The sequence below is a fragment of the Salvia hispanica genome, unplaced genomic scaffold (assembly GCF_023119035.1).
Source record: "Salvia hispanica cultivar TCC Black 2014 unplaced genomic scaffold, UniMelb_Shisp_WGS_1.0 HiC_scaffold_1160, whole genome shotgun sequence".
Taxonomy (NCBI): Eukaryota; Viridiplantae; Streptophyta; class Magnoliopsida; order Lamiales; family Lamiaceae; genus Salvia; species Salvia hispanica.
This window is the reverse complement of record NW_025951428.1, coordinates 3,436-10,854: the sequence shown is the minus strand read 5'-3', so window position 1 is coordinate 10,854 and position 7,419 is coordinate 3,436. Positions and strand designations below refer to the sequence as shown.

At 36.9% G+C, this 7,419-nt stretch overlaps 1 long non-coding RNA gene across 1 annotated transcript; it reads left to right on the top strand.

Annotated features, from left to right (window-relative positions):
• The first annotated feature begins 344 nt into the window (after nucleotides 1-344).
• Nucleotides 345-1,805, top strand: LOC125198002. Its single transcript, XR_007172335.1, has 3 exons — nucleotides 345-611; nucleotides 705-862; nucleotides 1,665-1,805. It is a non-coding gene; the product is annotated as an uncharacterized LOC125198002 (long non-coding RNA).
• Nucleotides 1,806-7,419: the final 5,614 nt, after the last annotated feature.

The window sequence follows — 7,419 nt, the reverse complement described above, 5'->3', positions numbered from 1 at the left end:
GGAGAGGGTTCATTAAATCCATACATTCTTATCTTCAAGAAATTTAATTAATTAATTAAGGAGGGCAAGACATTAATTTATCATAAGATTAATTATTTAAAAGCTTCAAACAATTTAAGAACTATTAAACCAAAATTAAGAGATAAGGATTCATTTCATCACTTAGACTTAAAAGCCCAACTTCCACCTTTCTTCTAAAAAAAAACGGCCCACACTTAGTAAGTTTAAAAGACCATACTTCACTAAAATTATTCGGCCCAAAGGGGAGGCCCAAAAGTGTGTTGCCCTAAATGCACTAAAAGAAATTAGCCTCCCTTCTTTCTTCTATTTCAAAAAAAAAAAAACATTTCTCCCCTTCTCCAACATCTCACTCTCTCGCCACTCTCTGCCGGCGGTTTTGGCGTCGCCGGCGAGCGACGCCGGCCGCCGGTCACGTCTCCCCTCTCCCCTCTTTCTCTATCTCGGTCTCTCTCTCTCTCGGCCTCTCTCTCTCTGCCGCCACGAACCGCCACCTCCGCCGTCGCCGCCGGGCCGCTGCTGCCGTCGCTGGTGGGCCGCTGCCGCCGTCGCCGCCGGGTACACGGCGGTCTCATCGCCGTTGACCGAGAGAGGTAGGAATTTCCCCCATTTCCCCTTCTTTCTCTTCTTCTTTATTTTCTTAAATTGAAGGCTTAGGACTAACAATTAAGTCTTGAAATGTGAAGATTTGGATAGATCGTGAAAAAGGGATTAATTTCGTTGTGAAAAGTCGGACAACCGCCGAAATGTTGCCGGACTGCCGCCGGTCGCCGGATTGCCGCCGCCGCCGGTGGGCCACTGCCGGGCAGTATCCCCGGGGTCCGGCAGCTTCTTCACTCACGAGGTAACTTTCCAAGATCGTTATTATTGTGCGATGAAGTTCTCTAAGAGTTTAGGCATTGCTTAATTGTTTTCATTGTCTAAGTTTTTCTATAGTTAAGGCAATTCTATTCTAGGAAGTCATATGCATAATTGGTATGAAAACCATTAGGGGAGAGGCATAATAATATGGTTTGAGTATTAAGCACTTTATTCCTCAATGATCAAGCTCTAGTTGTGGTTTTAAGTTCGATGAAAAGTTCTAAATGTTAAAGAGGGTGAAGGAAGTGGTATAGAATTGGTATTTGACATGGGAGGCTTCAAATGTTCATGCTTTACTAATTGTAATATGAAAATGACAATGTAGTAAGAAAAACAATTGTTAGGAGAATTTACCTTGAGAAAAAGGAGAAGAAGAAGAATGGTAGTGTGTAGGAAATTTGACTCCTCTTCTTCAAACACTTATATGCATCCTCATCTTGATAGAATTTTGCTTAGAGAATTTTTATGGTTGAACAAAAGGATCAAGAGGGGAGATGGAGTGGTATTTATAAGGAAAATGGGTGCATAGGAATGCTTGGTCATAAGCTTGATTTCAAGAGGAAATGTATTGTCCAAAGGGTAGGGACTTTTTGCCAAATGAGGCAAGTTGTCTTGTCAAACACCTCTTTTTCCTAAAATGGCAAGAATATTATGTCTCGTCACTTAAAAAGGCGTGAGCCGTCAAATGGAAAACGTGAGCCGCCGTTTGGTTTGCGTGTTTGATGTGATTTGATTTCGTCGATTGTCTCGTCTTGATTTAACGTGCTTCTTATCCATTCGTGCAGGTATCGGGGTTCAAGACGTGGCTATTGCGCAAGATCCGGAGGGCATGGAGAGTATTTTATTTTTAATTAATATTTACTTAAACGTTGAACTCGTGTACGGACTTTTATTTGAAACTCGGTCTTCACAAACGGACTTTTATTAGAGCAAACATTTATATTGACTATTACTATTTTTGTTCACTACTCAAAATATACTTCACAACGATTAATCATAACAAGAAGTAATAATAAAAAAATTTAGACGCGAAACTTATATATATATATATATATAGATCGATGTTCTAAGCCTTAGGGTAAAAAGTCGGGGTGTTACACGGCGCTTTACCATTCAGAACTTCAGCGAAGAGGTCGAAGTTGTTGAGCACGTTGACGTCGTTGTTCGAGCCGGGGACCCCGAAATACGCATGCCAAATCCATAACCGGTAGTCGGCGACGGCCTCGAGTATAACGGTGGGGTGGGTGCCTTTGTGGCCGCTCGTGTATGACCCCTTCCACGCCACAGGGCAATTCTTCCATTGCCAATGCATGCAATCGACGTTCCCGAGCATCCCGGGGAAGCCGTGCACTTGTTCGTGAAGTCGGAGCAGAAACTAACAATCTGCGGTAGTTGGCTTCTTCAGAAATTCGTCGGTGAAGGCTGCCCGGACGCCTTTGCAGAAGTTCAACAAACAAAGTCTCCCAGTGGATTCTCCGACGTGTAGGTATTCATCGAACGCATCCGCCGTTTGTCCAAGTAGCAAGCTGACGGATCGCCGCAGTACATTTCTGGAGCGTCGTGTGGCTAGGACGGCCAACAGCGTCGAACCCTTCCCTGAAGAACTCTTCCCGTCCCGCCAATGTATTCGCGATATGCAAAAATAGCGGGCGTGACATTCGAAAACGGCGACGGAAGTAGATATCTCCCCACACCGGGTTCGGACTGAAGTAATCACGTTCCAACCTTGCGGCGGCTTCCTCCCGGTTACGATGGATGTATGTCCGCCGTCGCCTAGGAGGCGCGGCGGCTTCCTCCTCCCTACGTCGATCTTCTTCTAGCGATTCTTCCATTGTTTGACGCATTTGCTCAAATGGATCCATAATTGATTAAATTTGGGAGAAGGAAAAAATAAAGGAATGATTTTATAGAAGTGATTGGAGAGGAAAGAAAGAGAGATGAGAGAATAGATATGTGTTTGTGTTTAAAATGGAGAATGGAGAAGAGTATATATAGAATATAAATTATAAATATGACCGTTCAACGGTTTTATTACCGTTTTTTTTTTAATTTTTTTTTTTTTTGAAAAATCTAATTTTTTTAAAAAAATAAATTTGATTTATGACGTCATAATTCGGACGCCCACTCGCGGGTCGGCGAGTGGGCGTCACGCAAGCCGCCCGCGCGCCACGTGGCGCGAGGCACGTGTCTCGCCAGCTCGAGGCTTGCCTCGCCGGGACGCGTCAAGCGTCGAGACATCTCGTCTCGTTGAGACGAGACGGAAGCCGCAACGCTGTCTCGATACAACGAGGCAGCGTTGTGGATGCTCTAACTCACGCCTCAAAATAATTAATAAAATTTTTAAAAAAGGTGCATTTGTACCAATTTGTTGAGGCGAAAGAAGTGATGGGTATTCCTCTCTCCTATCTGATTTTGCTTGTCCGTCTACATCCTTTTGGTCTTCGTCATTTACTTCCTGCATTTGGCAGCTTTCACTTGCTCGACATTAAATTGACATGTATTTGTCATAAGGGAAGGACAAGACTTATTAAAAAGGCTAATTACTTACAGAGATAATTAAATATTACTAGTAATTGGATTTTAGTCATTACTACACTGGGTTTGGATCTCCTGCTGTGCAATCAACCATAGCAGGGGATGCTGTTACAAACACACCAATATTAAAATAGTAAACTTTTTTTATATAAAATATTGGTGTGTTTGTAACAGCATCCCATGCTGTAGTTGATTGCACAGCAAGGGATCCAAACCCTTACTACACCGTGTTACTCCCTCTGTTTCATACTCCCTCCGTCACGGCTAAAATGACACATTGCTTAGCCGGCACGAGATTTTAGGAGTTATTAGTTATAGTGTTTAATTGGAAGGAAAGAATGTGAGTGTAAGTATTAAAGTAGAGAGATAAAGAAAGATGAATATTATAATAGGAGTGAGAAAAAGTGGTTGAGTGTATTAATTGGAGAGAGAAAGTTACCAAAAAAGGAAATGTGTCATCTTAGTTGAGACAAACTAAAAAGGAAAACGTGTCATCTTAAGCGGGACGGATGGAGTAGTAATTAAGTCATTTTGCCATTTTGATATGTTTTATAATAATAGAGTCATTTCTTTTATTAACAAAAGTCAACACATTTATTCTCACTTACTTTACTCTCGTTTATTTTATTGTCTCTTCATCTCTCTATATTTTTCAATTTCTACTTTATTCTTCATTTATCTAATCCACTTAACACATTTTTTCTTAAATCCCGTGCCGAAAAGAAATGCATCCACTACTATAGAACGGATGGAGTATTTACTAATTTAAGTTAGAATACATTCATTAATCCCAATATAATTTTTTTCAACATCATTTTCTTCGATCCACAAAAAATAGTTCATTTTACCATTTTAGGATATCCACAAAACATAGTCTCATTTCTAAAAATGGAAAGTTTATCTTTCACATTTTATTTATTTTTTTCCTCTCATATTTTGCATACTTTTTCTCCCTATCTCTATTACTTTACCTACTTTTTCTCACACCCTTTTAATTTATAATTTCAAATTAAAATTCGTGTCATCCACTAATGAGATACTTTTTGTGGACGTAGGAAGTATGATTTTCCATTTACTCCGTCCATCAAAATTATTGCTCACTGCATCCCTAATAATTGTCCACTTTTTTTTGGCATGAGTTTTAAGAAATTCAAAGAAAAGTGGATTGAAAAAGTTAGTGGAATATATGTCTCACTTTTATATACCCCTTCTTCTCCCTAGAAATAGAAACTTTCATTTTTTTGAAAATTTCTCTCTCTCTAATGAGGCGAGACTCGATTTCCACCAACACTCTTTTCTTTCTGTCTTTCTCTTACTTTTTCAATTTTGTATTAAAATCTATTCCGTTTAAAATGTTTCTATTCTTAGGACGGATGAAGTATTAGTTTTATAATAAAATATGTGGAATGAGTTAGTGAAATGCGTGGATATTTATTCTTTTCTTATAAGATGGGTCTATTTTTTACTAATTACACTCAATTATCTAAACTTATTTTTTGAGGCAATGGTAGTTTACTTAATTTTTCTATTTCGAATTATCACACCAAGTATATACGAGAGATTAATTACATGCTGTTAGTTTTCTTCCAGCAAGGCAACAAGACCATACATTAATGATTTACACACTCTCCAGTAACCAGTGAATTGGATTTGCAAATTTAGCGATCCACATACATTAATCACCCTCCATTTATCACTAATAGAAATTTGAACATATATAGGATAAACTTACAATCGAATACACATACTCCTTGTTACGTCAGATGGAGTAAATTTCAACTTGCATTTATCGGTGTGAGTATGAGTGGTTGGATAGTGTATACTCCTTGTTACGTCAGATGGAGTAAATTTCAACTTGCATTTATCGGTGTGAGTATGAGTGGTTGGATAGTGTATACTCCTTGTTACGTATAGTTGGCCATCAATGCCCACATGCTTCTGAGTCATTGGAAAAGTCGTCCTAGTACTTTATTGACTATCGAGTACAATAATTAATTTAATAGGGCTGATAAACTCTTGCTGGTTGAGTTGTCGTCGAATTACTCAGATAATGCGTAGCCTGTTAAATTCAAATACAATTAGCACATAACATGAATACTCCCTTCTGTCTTAGCAATGATGACCCCTTCTCAATACCACACGTGAATTTATACAACATTATTTTGTATATAGAGTGGAAAGAGTAAAATAAGAGAGATGAAATAAAGTAGATAGAAGAGTATTTCCATTTTAGTAATAAGTCATCTTGGTTGGGACAAACTAAAATGAAAATGGGTTATATTTGGTGGGATGGAGGAAGTATATATTAGTGACGATATTATTCGTTTTGATACCTGTTAAATTCAAATGCAAACACCATTGACAATATATATTATTCGTGTTGGTACAAGTTAAATTCAAATACAAACACCATTGACACATAACATGAACATATGTTAGTGATACAATATTATTCGTGTTGGTGCAAAACGAATTTGAAAGCACACGACAACTATATAAAATAATTATACTAATAAAGTAATACTACTGTAAATAAAGAATAATTATGCATTTTTCTAAAAATATGCTTTTCTAGAAGGGTTAGATACATCCTAAAACCATTCATTAAACTACTACTTTCTCCATTTCATCGAAGATAATTCACTTTTCATCAATGATGCAGAAACGTATGAAATATAATTGGACTGGTAGATAAATAACTCAATTAATTGGGAACTTAAGAATATAAAATCTAAATATAAAAATAATATTCAAAGTCTATCTTTTAAGTTTAACAATGAGGCCTTTATGTAAGCAGAGAAAAATACTAAACTTATGGAAAATAAAACTAAAATAAAAATAACTAAAATGAAATAAGCAAAAAGGTAAATTTAATTTGATATAAGGAAAAGCAATTACTCCTAATATTTTTCCATCTACTAATTATACTCCCTCCGTCCTCCATTAAGAGTCACATTTTTCCATTTCGGTCCGTCCCCAATTAAGAGTCACACTTCATTTTTACCATAAATAGTAGTAGGTCCCACATTCCACTAACCCACTTCACTCACATTTTATTATAAAACCAATATAAAAAAGTGGATCTCACATTCTACTAACTTTTTCAACCAATTTTTCTTTACATTTCTTAAAATCCGTGTCCGGTTAAACTGTGACTGCTAATGGGGGACGGAGGGAGTATTAACTAACAAATAAGTAAAACCTAAAATATAATTTGCTTAACCTCCAAATCTTAGTATTCTATAATTGCATCACTATCCAAATAAAGTACTTTCTTTGTTCCAATAAAATTTGATTTCTGACACGAGATTTTATGCAGAAATGCTTTGAATTATATTTTAGAAGATGTTTTATTTTTAATAAAAATAACTGAAAAAAGCAAATATTTAATTTTTGTGAGACCAAACTATCACTTATCAAGTCAACCTATAAAAATAAAAGATAAGATAAGACTCGACACAAGTAACCAAATTAAACAAGACAACAACATATTTTAATTTGAATTGAAATTGCAAAATTAGTGAAAATATTGTAAAATAAGCACATGCACCTACTCTTTCATTATGTCTCTCTGCGCTACTCCTGTTTATCTCTTTTACCCGGTCAAATCAACTTGTCGTATGAAAGAATCCAAAAGACACTCCCACCTCAGGACAAAAGGTGGTATACATATAATCCCTATGACAGCATTGGCCACGGGAGCCGATAGCAATGGCCTATTTATCGCCCCCCTTATCCGCTCTCCTAAGTCACCATTGCCGGGGTAGGGCCGATTCCCCCTCTCCAACGCCTCCGCCTTGAGCCGATATTAAGCCTCTGCCGATTCTTTTTTTTTTTTAATTCATTTTTTAAACTCTTTATATACTCCATTCCCTGCCAATTATTCATATTTAATCCTATTTTATTTTATCTCATTCTACATTTTACTTTTCTCTAGTCAAATACTTTTAATATTTTTATCAATATTTTAGTTTATTTTTTCTTTATTTTTTATAAATGTAGGTT